This window comes from Neoarius graeffei, chromosome 13 (genome assembly GCF_027579695.1).
Source record: "Neoarius graeffei isolate fNeoGra1 chromosome 13, fNeoGra1.pri, whole genome shotgun sequence".
Taxonomy (NCBI): Eukaryota; Metazoa; Chordata; class Actinopteri; order Siluriformes; family Ariidae; genus Neoarius; species Neoarius graeffei.
The window spans coordinates 30,455,879-30,469,199 of NC_083581.1; the positions used below are offsets into that span (position 1 = coordinate 30,455,879).

General features: G+C 42.1%; 1 protein-coding gene across 2 annotated transcripts in view; it reads left to right on the forward strand.

Moving 5' to 3' along the window:
• Positions 1-1,239: 1,239 nt before the first annotated feature.
• Positions 1,240-13,321, forward strand: part of klhl21 (kelch-like family member 21) — a 55,763-nt gene continuing 43,681 nt past the window's right edge. For both annotated transcript variants that reach the window (XM_060937501.1, XM_060937503.1), the window contains exon 1: positions 1,240-1,372. The gene's annotated coding sequence lies outside the window, so the exon portion shown is untranslated. The remainder of the gene's footprint in view (positions 1,373-13,321) is intronic.

The following is a 13,321-nucleotide window of genomic DNA, read 5'->3' on the forward strand; positions in this document are numbered from 1 at the left end:
TAATAATAACTACAATGATGACAACAATAATAATAACAATGACAACAATAATAATAACGACGATGAGAACAAAAATAATAAAAATAACAACACCAATAACAACAATAACAACGATGACGACAATAACAATGACAACAATAATAAAAATGACCAACAATAAAAACAATAACAACAATAATTAACAACAATAATGACAACGACGATGAGAACAAAAATAATAAAAATAACAGCAATAACAATAACAACGATGACGACAATAACAATGACAACAATAATAAAAATGACCAACAATAACAACAACAACAATAATTAACAACAATAATGACAACAATAATAACAACGACGATGAGAACAAAAATAATAAAAATAACAGCAATAACAACAATAACAACAATAATAAAAATGACCAATAATAATAATAATGACAACGACGACAACAAAAAAACAACAGCAACAACAATAATAACGATGACAACAATAACAATCACAACAATAATAATAACTACAATGATGACAACAATAATAATGACGATGAGAACAAAAATAATAAAAATAACAACAGCAATAACAACAATAACAACGATGACGACAATAACAATGACAACAATAATAAAAATGATCAACAATAACAACAATAACAACAACAATAATTAACAACAATAATGACAACAATAATAACGACGATGAGAACAAAAATAATAAAAATAACAGCAATAACAATAATAAAAATGACCAATAATAATAATGACAACGACTACAACAACAAAAAAAACAACAGCAACAACAACAATAATAACGATGACAACAATAACAATCACAACAATAATAATAACAACAATGACAACAATAATAATAACGATGACGACAACAAAATAACAAAAATAATAAAAATGACTGTTAATAATGATGATGACAACAACAATAATAACGACGACAATAATAATAATACAGATTAAATAGGTTTAATACGTATAAATAAATTATAATTTAAACTAAAAACAAGGACAGAATGTTAACAACAGTTTGCTCGAAGTGACTCAAACTAAGGCTGGATCCCAAATAGCCCACTATGGAACATACAGTGCACCATATAGTGCATATACGCCTTTATCTTCTTCCCTATGTAGTGAACCTATACAGGGCATTTAGAGCCGTTTGGGATGTTGCTTCCACACGTCAGGGGCGGAGTGTCCAATGAACGGCCGTGTGTGGCGCGTGTGACCCGGACACTTCGGGGAAACATGGCGCCGAGATGAAGGTGGGAAAGACGGACGGGGTGTTCAAATCTTTTGTGAGGAGCGAAGGATCAGTGCTGAGTGCTGAGAAAGGAAAACTCTGAGCCGAGAGACAGAGACGCGCCGCGGTTATTTCGGTAAGCGGAAAACAGTGCGCATGCGTTGCAGGTTTTTGTTTGAGCTGAAAGAGCTTTCAGGGGTTCAGCTTCAGCCCCGCGGCGCACACAGACACGCCATTGTTAAAGGGAAACTCCACTCTGAAGCACATTATGGGTTTATGTTGAAGTATTTGTGATATATTGAATGGTGTTGGTGCTCGTTTTCAGGGTTGTGTTGGATTTTCAGTATTTATTTTCGAAGTTTGTAGTTGTGCTGTGCTGACGTCACAAGGGGACATTGCCAAGCCAGTCACAGTGGTGTTTAGTCTCAGTATAAATACAGAGGTGATTATAGGAAATCGTGCATGCTGATTGGTAGACAAATTCGGGCTGTTCCTTGAGATTCACCAGGGCTCGCTCCAGAAAAGAACATCTGAGCCCAGCCCTTAAGGACTGGCTTGGCCTGGAGGGCCCTGAATGCTGCTCCCCCAGAAAATTTTGACATTAGAGACTTCAAGTGGTGCATTCTGGTGGAATCTCGGGCTGATTTAGGCACAATTCAGCATTATTAACTTTGCTGTTATTTACCTTGTCAAATATCTCATCTCATCTCATTATCTCTAGCCGCTTTATCCTGTTCTACAGGGTCGCAGGCAAGCTGGAGCCTATCCCAGCTGACTACGGGCGAAAGGCGGGGTACACCCTGGACAAGTCGCCAGGTCATCACAGGGCTGACACATAGACACAGACAACCATTCACACTCACATTCACACCTACGGTCAATTTAGAGTCACCAGTTAACCTAACCTGCATGTCTTTGGACTGTGGGGGAAACCGGAGCACCCGGAGGAAACCCACGCGGACACGGGGAGAACATGCAAACTCCGCACAGAAAGGCCCTCGCCAGCCACGGGTCTCGAACCCAGACCTTCTTGCTGTGAGGCGACAGCGCTAACCACTACACCACTGTGCCGCCCTTGTCAAATATGCAGTGCTTAATTTGTAAATCACGAGGTGCCGGAACGGAAAGTACAGATGACAATGCAGGGATGACGAGACGAGCACAGGTGCCGGAACGCTTACAGAAAATGGTGAAAACAACATAAAATGCCCACTTGCCATGCCGTGGGACTTACAAGCCTCAATTTCACATAACACCCATGGTAAAAAAATATGTACAAAAATTTATTTATAGTCTGCACACCACAAGCAATTGCCCACATCACCACTTGTGGGACTCATACAGTCAGCAATAACAACAGCTTTCTCAACAGGTCTGACTTGTAAAACATAAACAGAGCTTACAATAAATCACACAAATCTTCCATTCTAACTATTTAAAGATTGGCACGGTGGCCTATTAAGACAGTATGCTTGCCATTTATTTTTCCAAAATACTCCACATCACAAGCATGTCCGGATTCTCCTCCCCATCTCTGTTTCTTGTTTTGCTACGTGGATCTGTGGCTGTTCTGTGTCCTTTGGCCACCCACGACCTCATGTAGGGGACCGGGTTGAATTTAGCCGGGGGGGGGGGGGCCCAACAAGATTAAAGGGATAGTTCGGGATTTTTGACATGAATCTGTATGGCATCCCCATCAATAGTGTCGTGCAAATACACTGACTTACCCCTGACAGCATCCTGTGAGTCCAGTTCTTGTCCAGTTTTGGTCCAGACGAAAGTAGTCCGGCAAGTTTGTTGGGGTCACGAAAGTAAAACATTTTTCGTCTCAAAACAGTACGTGTTCAAAAGAGTGATATATTTGCATCACAAAACCGTTGCCAAATAAAAAGTCAGACCTTGAAATCGCTTGGCACTATTTTCTCTCCCTTCTTATCACTGCGCGCTGCCGGCTTCATCCAGCTGCGGCTCCAGCTTCAAGGATAAGCTGGAGCCGCATAAGTAGGAGTCCCGGCGGGTGGTTTGTATTCGATTCGTTTATATCCCGACCTTGTCAGCTGTCAGATTTATGTTCATGGACCCGGTAAGCTGGTAAATAATATTTATTTATTTTTTTCTTTACCAAATTCTAACAGAAAACGAGAGCGCCCGAAAGGGAAAACCGAGCCGAGCCGCCTCACGGCTGTAATGCAAATTGCTTTCCTCCTCAGTATACAAGTGCGCTTCCATGGCAGGGAAAAAGAAACTACCACTGCTGCCTATGTAGTGCCTTATTTATACAAATAGGAGTCATTCAGGATTCAGCTATGACACGGAGCAAAAACATGGCTGAATCCTGAATGACTCCTATTTGTATAAATAGGGCACTACATAGGCAGCAGTGGTAGTTTCTTTTTCCCTGCCATGGAAGCGCACTTGTATACTGAGGAGGAAAGCAATTTGCATTACAGCCGTGAGGCGGCTTGGTTTTCCCTTTCGGGCGCTCTCGTTTTCTGTTAGAATTTGGTAAAGAAAAAAAAAATATTATTTACCAGCTTACCGGGTCCATGAACATAAATGTGACAGCTGACAAGGTCGGGATATAAACAAATAGAATACAAACCACCCGCCGGGACTCCTACTTATGCGGCTCCAGCTTATCCTTGAAGCTGGAGCCGCAGCTGGATGAAGCCGGCATCGCGCAGTGATAAGAAGGGAGAGAAAATAGTGCCAAGCGATTTCGAGGTCTGACTTTTTATTTGGCAACGGTTTTGTGATGCAAATATATCACTCTTTTGAACACATACTGTTTTGAGACGAAAAACGTTTTACTTTCGTGACCCCAACAAACTTGCCGGACTACTTTCGTCTGGACCAAAACTGGACAAGAACTGGACTCACAGGATGCTGTCAGGGGTAAGTCAGTGTGTTTGCACGACACTATTGATGGGGATGCCATACAGATTCATGTCAAAAATCCCCAACTATCCCTTTAAGGAAAAGTATGGATGATAGGGTGGATGTCAGCAGAGAGGCGCTGTTAGAAGTGCAAATCAAATTCATTTGAGAAAATCCGCGCTCACATTCAGCACTTGCAATGGGAATGCTGTTGACAGCAGCAAGTAACTCCATCAGTTCATCCGGCGTGTGGTTTCCATCGGAGTCTCTGTAGGCCCGTATGACTGCTTGTGGGTTGGCAATGTTCAAGCGCAGACACAGCGACTCAACCTCAGTCTCTCCATACAACGCATCTGCATTCTTGGGCCAATACTGCGCGTAAAGCACCTTCAATATTGTAAAGCATCAATGAACTTGTTATATCCCGTTTTATCTGGCAACCGGCCTCCTTGGGAAAGCATGCGGTCCTCCAAGTTCTTGGCCACAGTTAGGAAAAACTGCTTGGGTTCAAGTGTTCTGTCACTTGATTTACCAGTATGCAGTGTGACGCCCTGGAAAGTGTTTCCCTCAGTAGCCCTTTGGCTCAGTTCAGTGTAGTGCCCTGGCCGATCTGACATTGCCTCAAACACTCTGATTTCCCCGACAAATTGACCTGTGTGCTGAAATGATGGTAATATGTTTTTAAAGCTCGACTGAGAGCTCGGATAATTCTTGCAATGCATCGTACATTATGCCTAAATTGTTCACAAACGCATGTGAAGTAATACGCATTGTAAGCCCGCTGTATTTTTGCTTTGTGATGCTATCACGGGAGGGATCTTCTGATGCAGTTATGAAATGTTTGTAAAGTGCCGGGTAGCTCTTCCACACTGCTTCAATGGGCATCTTGAAACTCTGCCTTCTTTTTAAAAAAAAGAAAGTAAGCTCGACTGTCTTTTTGACATGTTTGCGAAATACTGTGGTTTAAATTGTTCCCGTCTGCTTGAGTTGTTGCTCCATGGAAGCGGGCAGCAAATTTCTCTTTTTTTCCCTTCTTTTCTATTTTCCCTGCAACCAGCAACATGAATCGTTGCCCAGCAACATGTAAACAAATCTCCGACTAAATGACGCTTCATCTAAATAAACATCACGAATTTCGTGGGATTTGTTCTGTAAATGATATGTACAGGGGCGGCACGGTGGTGTAGTGGTTAGCGCTGTCGCCTCACAGCAAGAAGGTCCTGGGTTCGAGCCCCGTGGCCGGCGAGGGCCTTTCTGTGCGGAGTTTGCATGTTCTCCCCGTGTCCGCGTGGGTTTCCTCCGGGTGCTCCGGTTTCCCCCACAGTCCAAAGACATGCAGGTTAGGTTAACTGGTGACTCTAAATTGACTGTAGGTGTGAATGTGAGTGTGAATGGTTGTCTGTGTCTATGTGTCAGCCCTGTGATGACCTGGCGACTTGTCCAGGGTGTACCCCGCCTTTCGCCCGTAGTCAGCTGGGATAGGCTCCAGCTTGCCTGCGACCCTGTAGAACAGGATAAAGCGGCTAGAGATAATGAGATGAGATGATATGTACATTATTAATTTATTTAAGACATTTTCAAAACGTTCTGTAATATTATTATTTTATATACATGTAGGCTACGAGAGGTTCCGGATCCGTCCAAATAAGTACCGGAACGCAGGGAGGGCAAAATCAAGAGGTGCTGCATCCTGTTCCTGCAAGATCCCGCACGAATTAAGTTTTGCAAATATGTAAAGGGCAAAATTAGATTTTAAATGAAAACACTTCGTAACACGCTTCTTCATTTTCTGATGCCAGGGACAGAATCAAGGTCAAATCATGCAACACCGCCATCTAGTGACCAGCGCCTAGAACATGATTTTATGTATGGCAGTCAGTGCATGCAGTGAAACCCTTTTCCACTTTTGGGTTGAGTACCAGGATTGTCTAGACCTATACATTACAATATCTTCCTATTTCGATAGTTGTTACTCATTTTCAGAGGGGAATAGGAGATATTTAGGTGCAGAAAGTACTCTGCATTGTTCAGTTTGTGGGATTGAAATTTTTTGGTGTGTAAGTGACAGCGCTGTGCTGATGTCACACAGCGTGGTGGAGCGCTGCATATCTGCGCTTTGGGGAAAGCCCTGATCACCTCGAGCGACTTGGCAAAATGGTGGCTATTTGCTCCGTCACTGTAAGTGAGGAAGAATTAGAAATTATGAAAGAAACTGCTGTTCCTAAAAGCACTAAACATGCTACGAAGTTTGGCCTAAAACTATTCAAAGGTAAGGTGGAATTGTGATTTTTATATTCTCTATTTCAAAACAAAAGATTTTATGTGACTCGGCATAGATGAGTGACAAGTTTGCGCCGTGTCTTTATAGAGATCTTGCAGTCACATGACCAGAAAGTCAACAGCCGCCATCTTGTCGGTAAAAAAACCAGCTGAATACTGCTGCACTTGTGTACAGAATGGATCAATTTCAACCGACGGACTACACGGCTCATTTTTCTAATGAACAGATAACTAGATATATGTCTAAAATAAACGATCTACAGATTAGTGACCCTTATGGCTTACCGGACGTAGTTTTCACGACCGTGTCAGTGGATATTGAACTGCCAGAGGTGGAATACCTGGACGTGTATAATTACCTCATTAACTTTCCCTCGCTGTTCAGTGGTGAAGCACTGCGTGCTTATAAATCTCTGGACAGTTATCTTTACAGAAATTCAGGATTTGTCAGAGACTCAGATGTGGCATCTTGTAAACAAGAAAATAACAATCCTCATTGGACGGGTAAGTCACTTAAGTTTTACTAGTACTGATACTAGATGCACTGACCAGCCGATTATAGAATAGAATAGGGTAATTCCAGCTGTAATTCCAAATCGTCCGTCTTGTTTACCATGGATCTGGCGTTGGAGAGGTAGAGGCTTAGCAGTGGAGGTTTGAGTGGCTGTTTTCTGAGCTTAGTCAACAGGCCGGCTCTGCCTGCAGCCTCGCTTTTGCTTCCGCTCCCGACGCCGCCTCCTTCGCTTTGCTTCCGATAACAATCCACGGAGACCCCGCTGGTCTCGCTATCTCGTCCGGAATGTTGTGCATGCGATGGAAATCGCTACAAAGCGTCATTTTCTGCTGGAAACCAATGTCCAGTAAGTCCATACAGTTGTAGTGGATATTGAAGTCCGATACAGACGAACAACACACAAAAATACACACAAAAAACATAAACGTGCACAGGTAGGGAGAGCTTGTAGCCGCAGCCGTTGTAGTAGAACTGTATATAGTAGGGTTTTCCATAAGAAAAGGTAGAAGCAGAAGTAGAACCAGAAGTAGAGGTAGTAGGCAGAAATATGGCGTTTGACCGACAAAATGGCGTCTGTCACAATCTGGATCGGCTGTGACGTCACATACAAGTGCTCCATTACATTTGCATGCCGCTTTTGAAGTCTGAAATAAATAATTTTTTAATATGTTTTTTTTTTTTTTTTTTAATAGTCACCGGTATAGTTATACTAACAGCTCAGGTTCAGTGATTAATTGTTAAATAATAGGAGTAAAAATTTCAACTAACACACACATGATTAACGAACTACATTTACACAGACCCTAACAATCTGTTAATAATTGGATTCAAGCTCAATTATGATGATTTCTTCACGTAAACAGTGCAATCAGAATAAAATGCCCCATTCTAATTATGTTTACATCCGCACACTTTTTTTTTTTATTTTTTAAAACATTCAGAATGAGTCCAATCAGAACAGACTTCCTGAAAGTTGGACGTGGTGAGTATTTCAGCCAAGCTTATTGTGTTTGGTTTTACTTATTTTATTTATGTTTAAGCATCAGTCGGAAAGAAACCTCCTTGTCGATGTGCTGAACATGAGAAGGTGAGCACAGGATAAAATGTCAGACAGTCAGAGCCAGAGAAATACAGAGCCAGACCTTTTCTGCCTATTCCAGTGTTTTCCCGAGAAAAAAATTAAAGCCCTAAATTCTGGCATGATAATACACAGACAATTGAGCGCTAGTGGCGTGAAAGCGAGCGCCGAAGGTGCGAAGCGAAACTAAAATTTTTTGAAAATAGATGCTCTCAGGTGCATTTTCAGGGTCTCTGAGAGGTTTTAGATACATGATTATAGGATAGATTTTATCAGTGTTTCAGTGATTTCTGACCTAAATAGTATATTAATGTGTACACATTTGAAATTTCACCTTAAAGTTCAGCATGCAAGTTACAGCGCCCTCCACAATTATTGGCACCCCTGGTTAAGATGTGTTAAAAGGCTTAAATTACATTTTTATTGCAGAAGCATAATCTCACACTGAAAATTGTAGAAAAATGTAACCTTTAACTCAAGTGAATTAAAAAAAAAAATCCCTGACTAAGAAATATTTTTCATAAAATTGCCTGTTCCACAATTATTGGCACCCATAACAATTCCTAGAAAATAATAAATGTAACTGAATCATTTCTGTCATTTCTACTGTAGTTTATAAAGTTGATCAGAGTCTCTAGGAACCGTTAATTAGTAATTCATCACATCCTGTTTCCCTGGGGTATAAATATCATGCGACACAGAGGCCTATTTCTCTTATCCACTCTTCAACATGGGAAAGACAAGAGAACACACCATTCAAGTAAGGCAGATGTGTGTCGACCTTCATAAGTCAGGCGATGGCTACAAGAAAATAGCCACTCGCCTACACCTGCCCATATCTACAGTCAGAGGAATCTTCAAGAAGTTTAAAAGAACTGGAACAGTGGCAAACAAGCCTGGACGAGGATGCAAGTTTATCTTGCCACCACGCACAGTGAGGAGGATGGTAAGAGAAGTAAAAAGTTCTCCAAAGTTCACTCTTAGAGAATTGCATCAAAGAGTAGCATCTTGGGGTCACAAAGTCTTCATAACAACCACTAGGCGCTATCTACATGCCAACAAGCTGTTTGGGAGGCATGCATGGAAAAAGCCTTTTCTCACTTACAAGCATAAACGTAAACATCTGGAGTTCGCTAAGCGGTACTGGGACTTCAACTGAGACCATGTGCTTTGGTCAGATGAGACCAAGATGGAGCTTTTTGGCAACAAACACTCTAAGTGGGTCTGGCGTAACACAAAAGATGAGTATGCGGAAGAGCAGCTCATACCCACTGTGAAGTATGGGGGAAGATCGGTGATGCTGTGGGCCCGTTTCTCTTCCAGAGGCCTCGGGAACCTTGTTAGGGTGCATGGCATCATGAACTCTTTGAAATACCAGGACATTTTAAATCAAAATCTGGTGGCCTCTGCCCGAAAGCTGAAGATGGGTCGTCACTGGGTCTTTCAGCAAGATAATGACCCTAAACATGTGGCCAAATCTACACAAAAATGGTTCACCAGACACAAAATCAAGCTCCTCCCATGGCCATCTCAGTCCCCAGACCTCAACCCAACTGAAAACCTGTGGGGTGAGCTGAAGAGGAGAGTGCATAGGAGAGGACCCAGGACTCTGGACGATTTAGAGAGACTGTGCAAATAGGAATGGTCGAAGAGCCCTCTCTCTGTATTCTCCCATCTTGTGAAATGTTTAAAGGAGAAGATTAAGTGCTGTCTTGTTGGCAAAAGGGGGTTGTACAATGTATTAACATCAGGGGTGCCAATAATTGTGGCACACATGATTTAATGTAAAAATTATTTCTTAATGTGGTATTTTTTCCCCACTGAATAAATGCACTTGAATTAAAGGTTGGATTTTTCTCTTTTTTTTTTTTTTTGCATTGTCCTATATTATTTAAAAAAATGAATTTATTTGAAGCCTAAGAACATATCTTAACGAGGGGTGCCAATAATTGTGGAGGGTGCTGTAAACTGTTTTGTTATAGATTGAAAATCTACGGGGATCCCTTAATTATCTATGATCAAGTAGTGTTGTAACAAAAATGTGCATGAAAATATGACCAGTGACATGAAACAAAGTTCAGTTACACAAATTGAAATGTAGCGATTTTCTATGCTATGGAAAGTCTGCACTATAATGACAGGCGTACTAACACCTTCTGCGCGCTTCGGCAGCGCATTGATACGGAGCTCAGATATCAATGCGCTGCCGAAGCGCGCAGAAGGTGTTAGTACGCCTGTCATTATAGTGCGGACTTTCCATAGCATAGAAAATCGCCACGTTTCAATTTGTGTAATGCCGCTTTTCCACTACAAACGCGGCTGAGTCGGGCTGAGCCGTGCCGTGCTGAGTCGAGCCGAGCGGGGCTGTTGGAGTTGCATTTCGACTACAACCGCGCTGAACCGTGCTGGCTGGAAGTGGGTGGACACATTGGGTGGAGTTAGCGAAAGTGGGTGGACGTCAGGTGATGTCGTTAAGCAGCGCAAACAGTGACATCAGTGATCTTTTAAGCGGTAGTCTCACAACCCGAATAGTAAACAATAAACATGGAGGACATGGAGTCGTTAGTGTTGCTGGTCTTATTGTCACCGACAACGCCAACAGATACTGGCAAGAGCGTATAGATGAGGCGAGGCGCATAAGGCTTCAGAAATTCTCGTAATTCGTAATTCTTCTCCTTCCGGGTTTGCGGTGTTTACAGATCCCAGCGCGCTCGCGGGGCGTGTGTGGGCATGTGAGGACACTCCTCCTCACCAATCAGTGCACAGGGGAGTGTCTGCTCACGCCCCCAGCCTCACTCGGCACGGTTTGGCTCGCTTCAGCCCCACTCCAAAACGGTGCGAGTTTTAGGGGCTAAGCAGGGCTGAAACGAGCTGAGTCGTGCTGGTTTTTGGTAGTCGAAACGCGAGCCGTGTCGGGCTGAAGTGAGCTGAAGCGAGCTGAAAAAGGGTAGTGGAAAAGGGCCATAGCTGAACTTTGTTTCATGTCACTGGGCATATAAACCTATGTAATCAGGAAAAACGCGGAAGAGTTTGGTCGCATCTAACTACAGCCCCAAAAAATACCGTTGGCCATACTGAGCCTAGCTACATTGCTAACAGGAGTGACAGCGCGTCTGACTGCGTCTGACTGACTGGGAGGTCGCGCAAAGCTCGGACAGGTACGGAGCAGCTCGTCTCAATTCAGATAAGAGCATATTTCATTATGGAAGTACGGTGGACTGTTCCTTTAAATGGACTAGATTAAGATTCAAACATATTTAAAGGAAAAGAAAACTTAATTCATACATTTAAGTTTGCAGAAAGATTATGTACTTATAAACACATTCATGAAGGGAATTTGTCAAGTGTCAAATGTAGCATAATTTCGAATAATAATCATAAGCATATTTGGCAGTGTGATGTCACTGTGGCCCTTTAACAAAAGAATTATCCAGAGCCTTCTTTTGTTAAATGGATTCCAGTGACATCACACTGCCAAAAATGCTTATGATTATTATTTGAAATGATGCTGTATTTGACACATTTGGACAACTTCACTTCGTGAGAGTGTTTTTATAAGTACATAATCTTTCTGCAAACCCAAACTAATGAATTAAGTTTTCTACTCCTTTAAAGCAGATTAATTCTCCTTGGCTTTTGCTTGGCCCAATGTTGGGCAGCGCTCTCATAGTCCATCTTTCTGTCATCCATGCTGATGTGGATCAAATTGTCCAGCGAGTCTTCTCCTAGCTTATTCCTCACTGGAGTCTTTATTCTTTTTAGGCAGGATAAGCCTCGTTCACAATCTAAAGAGAATAGTCTATCAAATAAATCAGTCGGCTTTGTCCGTCTTGTCATATGCTGTATGGTAATCATATGTGCCTGCGCATATACTGTGTGACTTACGGTAATGCCCAGGGGGTGCCTAGAGGGTGTTGCAGGAAGTAAAGGGAGTAGCCGATGTACTATGTTGTTGTGCTGCTCGAGCTGATTCATTAAAGCTGTTAAAGATATTTGAGAGCCTCCTTCGCCATCATTTACACGTCTGGTGGGGGACAACCATATATGCATTAGGGGTGTGCAAAAATATCGATACGGCGATATATCGCGATACTTTGTCTTCCGATTCAATATCGATACTCAATTTGAATATCGATATTTTTTTTCAAATAATAAAATCATGTTTCAGATGGGTTGTAAATCCAGTACGACTTCCGCACCTCCGCTCCGCGAGGTGTCGCTGTGCCGCTACCTCACTGCAAGGCACTCTTCGTCTTCTCTTTTTTCCCCGGCGGTTGCAGTGAGGAAAAAAAAACAGGCAAGCATGGCTGCTAACATAAACCTAGAGACGCTGCCGAACTTTAAGGCAGATGTTTAGAGGCACTTTGGATTCCAAAGGAAAGGAGAAAAAAAAACAGTGAGCCGGACAAAGAGAATGCACTTTGTAAAACCTGTTTCGCTCCAATTAAATTAAGATGCTCCAATTAAGATGCCCACTGCACTTTTCAATGTGTTTCAGACAGTGTGTTGTTCCTGCAAAATAAGCACAAGTTAAATGTTCTCAGGTATATGTTCTCAAGTTTACAAAGAACAAATTGATATTAGTGTTAGCACTGAAATGTATGTGCAGTCTGCAGTGCAAGTTTTAAGTTTTCATAAAACAATTTGATTCTGCTTGTTAAGCAGCACTGATGTGTCCATGCTTACAGAAAAGTTGAGAATACTAGCACAGAAATGGGAATTTTCTGTATGTTGTAGTGAAGCAACTCTTGGTTTTGCCAGCAGTGGAATAGAGACAAATATATGTCTGGCAAGAGTGTGTAGTTATGTATGTGAAATGTAATTTTACAGTGGTCAATAAATTCTGATTTTCTTCAGTGACACAGATATTGTGATGTGGTTGAAATTTCTTGCAATATATCGATTATCGCAGAATCGCTGTACCGTGATATTATCGTTATCGTGGGCAAAATATCGCCATAGTATCGTATCGTGAGGTATCTGGTGATACCCAGCTCTAATATGCATGCAGCAAAGTCTGTATTGCGCTCACTGGACTCTGTTTATCATTCTGCCTTGCGCTTTGCCATTAAGGCTGAGTATTCTACACACCACTGTAGTTTATACAGTTTATCAGGTTGGCCTCCACTCTCAGTTCATAGACAGCATCACTGGCTTATTTTCATTTATAAGGCTAGGATTGTTGCCTTCTTATTTATCAGTCTTCTCTCTAGTAGAAAACAACAGGTGCAATCTGAGGTCGAGCAAGGCCATCCTTAAAAAAAAAAAAATCCTGTCCACCGGGTGAGCAAAAAAATTTTCGTGAGGGAGGGATTTTTTAATTTTTTATATAAACT